Source organism: Sander lucioperca, chromosome 6, assembly GCF_008315115.2.
Source record: "Sander lucioperca isolate FBNREF2018 chromosome 6, SLUC_FBN_1.2, whole genome shotgun sequence".
NCBI lineage: Eukaryota > Metazoa > Chordata > Actinopteri > Perciformes > Percidae > Sander > Sander lucioperca.
This window is the reverse complement of record NC_050178.1, coordinates 39,743,096-39,747,004: the sequence shown is the minus strand read 5'-3', so window position 1 is coordinate 39,747,004 and position 3,909 is coordinate 39,743,096.

The following is a 3,909-nucleotide window of genomic DNA, read 5'->3' as shown; positions in this document are numbered from 1 at the left end:
CCTCAGCCTGCTCGCTTCTCAGCGAGTCATGTCACTTGACTCACTTTTACTTTGACCTCTATAGCAGCTATAACAGTTAATTTTTAGTAGGCTATATTCAAACCTATCCATAACCCTTTTTTGCTATTTGCCTCATTATTTGATATACAAAAATATAAATAATATCAGACAGCGAATTAGTAATTATTTAAAAAATATATATAAAAAATATAAACTCTAGCTCCTGCCAGCAGGGGGTGCTGCAGCACCCTCAGCACCCTCCTTCCTGCACCCTTGCCTGTGTGAGTGTACTGTGGGCCTGTTAATATTATGGTGTATTTCATGAAGTAAGATGGTGTAATAATAATTATAATAATTTATACTTTATTAATCCTGCAAGGGAAATTACAATGTTTTCACTCTGTTGTTAGAACACACATTACGCACAGGCCTGAAATACACACACATGCTCAACACCTATACATGCACAAATGGAGAGATGTCAGAGTATGGGGCTGCAGCTGTCGATGGACGCCCTTAGCAGTTGGTGGTTCGGTGCCTTGCTCAAGAGCCAGGAGGTGAACTGGCACCTCTCCAGCTACCAGTCCACCACCGTACTTCGGTCCATACGGGGACTTGAACAGGGGACTTGAACCAGTGAAGTACCGGTTCGCAGAAATGCATTCTTAGACTATATTTTAGTATAAAAATGTTATATGACTAAACATTTACTTGATTGAGACAGGGTCTAAATATGTACATTCAAATTCATGTGAAATTAATGATTTTGTTTTAATTATCAACGATTTAGAAATTATTCAAATACTTTACAACCTAAATATCACATCACTTTAATGATGGTCAAATATATGGCAGAATCGGTAAATACCTGGTTACAATGTAATATGTGACAATGTAATATTCAATATGACCTACTGCCATGAGGCCATTAACACAGACTGTGCTGTCCCGAGGAGTGGCCCAGTGAGGTATTCAGACACTGAAAATAAGTGGATGTAGGATGTTTTTGATGGCCTTATCATGACTAGTCTCGTTTTGCCAGACCCTCCTCCGAAGTGCGCTGAAGGAGGGTCTGGCTACTCCACACAGCATTCGGGGATGGGAGGAAATTGTGCTCTGGTTTAATGGCATTTCTTGCAGTCACAATCGTCATGGGCGGTGCTAAACTCTGCACAGAGCCACTGGAAAATAGTATAGTAGACTATCGGACAGATAGTCTAGCTAGCTGTCTCAATTTACCATGCAGAGATCTGAGGAGCAATCTACAATAGTCCTCATAAATCCACCAAATTTAAAATTCCAAAACAAGGAAAGCGGAAGGAAACGGAAAATACATGCATCCGGTGGAATTCCCTACAACACTGGAGCAATCCCGGAAGTGGAATGCAAAGGATATAGACTATATCAATAGCGTGTCCAGATTAGCTGCCCCAGTGCACTGCTGTCCATGGACAGGGGTAGAAGTTTTTTGTGGGTGGAATGAACAGGAACAGTCTTGAGCTCTTCCTTTCATGCTGCAACCTCCTGCAATCTGCTGACCTTTCATCTCAGACCTCCCAGTTTTGGCTCACAAGAGGCTCTACAACTTCCTAAGTGTGCTCCCTTTGGTCCAGTTTCCAGATTGTGATTGAGCAGATTTATGAAGCCAAGGCACATGATAGAGGTGCATCCAGGGTGTGATTTGTGAAGAAAGCAGAGGAGGGGGATGTTTTTTGATCATGCACAACAAAACAAAACATGCAAAAATGTAATTAAATTAAATCTATATAATGGATATAGTGCCACCCGACCATCCATGCCAAAACACTTTTTTTATATCAATATCAATATCCAATAGAAAATAATCTCAGAATGAAATAGCACAAAGTGGTGTCAACATAAAACACAGCGCTTTTAAGCCACAAAGCAGAGTTCACTTCACGGCGAAAACAAAACACTTTCAGTGGGGATACAAATAAGTTAGCAGAGGCAGGGATACGTAGACCAGAAAGGGGGAAATCCCACTGCTGCTGTATAAGAATGCGGCTGGCTGCGTAGGGCAGTGGTCGGGGAGGATGGGCAGGCGTTAACATACAGGACTTACAAGCCAGGGAGCGGAGTTGGGGAAAATAAAAGACTTTCACCTGGGAAATGTGTGTTCCTTGGGAGAGTTTTAATACAAACCACAATCTTTTCCTAAACTTAACTAGTCGTTTTGGTGCCTGAACTTATCCTATTCTGGGGTAACTGAACCACCAACTACCGCTGACCTGACGGAGTCAGTTTGTTTATAATAAGTCATATTTGAATAACAATAACTAAGACATGCTTTATGCCCCACTAAAACACCCCATACCTACATCTTGTCAACACCACCTGTATAAAGTTTCAGACCTCTAGGCCTAACCTCGTGAGAGCTAAGGAGTTTTCAGTATGTGCTAAATGATTTTACTCACTTCGATGACATTAGATTAAAACTTACATTCATTAAAAATTTTTGATCCAATATTATTATGAACATAATAAAGACACCTGGACTCAGTCGAGACCAAAAGCCATATGACTATGGCAAGATCACAAGCATTTAGGTACATGGAGTGCTAGCGAAAAAGCTAACACTAGCATAAGGCATGGCTAACTTCAAACTTCATTCATTTCTAAAGCAGTGTTAGAACTTTTTTGACAGCATGGTACACATTAACGATGGTATTACTATATTTGTCCTATGTAATTTGTTATCATATCGAAGAGAGAAATGACATTTACCTCAAACAATAATGAACAGCTCCCATACTTTTCGCCTTTTTGGTTCACGGGGGGACTTGTGAAATTTATTCTATTATTATTTATTTAATCATTTTTTAAATAATTTATTACATTTTCCACTATTCCCTGCACTATCAATGTCAATGGGAATCAGATGAATTTTGGTATACAACATGGAGTCCACGAAACACGTGACCACCTTGGAACCAATCGCATAACGGGATAGCTCAGAACATTCGATTCCCTAGTTGGCCAAACTCTCTGTAGCAGCCATGTTAGCAGCGTCTACACCATAGACAGTATGTAAGAGTGGACCAACAGATCCCGTTGCTCTGGACGGAGACCAGTGAAGGCCATTAGAAGCACTTTTCCGGTGAGCGCCGAGCGTTACTGCGCAGCCTCCAACTGAGAGAGACGACGTAAATGTGACGTGAGCAACATGTCTGAAAGTTGGAAGTCTTCTGGTAGCTGTGCCAAGAGAAATCTCAATCATTCCCAATCTTGCAGAGACGGAGAGCGTAGGTATATGTAAGGAGATAACATGGACACAGGCTAATTATTGCTAACTAAAATGCTAGTTAACATTAGTAATTAAACTTAAACAGCTAATGTGAGTCCAAACTGTCTGCGAGCTTCTCCTGTACTATACGGTAAATCCTCTACTATGCGACAGTAAGTCGCGTGGTTATGACACAATCGTTAGCCTATTTTTACAAAAACGTCTGCTACGGAGCCATAATGTGAGATACAAGGTAATGGAGCCTTTTATAAATTGTCGTGTTTCTTTAGAAATAAACAATGGACAAATAGAGTCTTTAAATGCTTCAGATGTAAAGTTATTCGCTGTCAAAGTGATGCCAAAATGAATGGCAGTCAATGGGATGCTAAAGGCAGGTGATGGCTTGATAGCAACAAAATGGCTCCATAGGAGGTACGCTTTGTGGACGCTTGCTTACCACCTTAGCAACGTTCTTAAATACATCTACGGTGGTGATGGCTTCACTGTGTAGGCAGCAACCTAACAAAAACAAGCATACCCAGCAACACATTGCAGGAAGAGGAGAAAGTATTTCAGGCTGAACTTGTTCTGCCTGAAAAACCCTTTTGATTCTTTTGATTGGTGGATACTTACGGACTACAGGAATATAAGTAGCCTAACGTTAT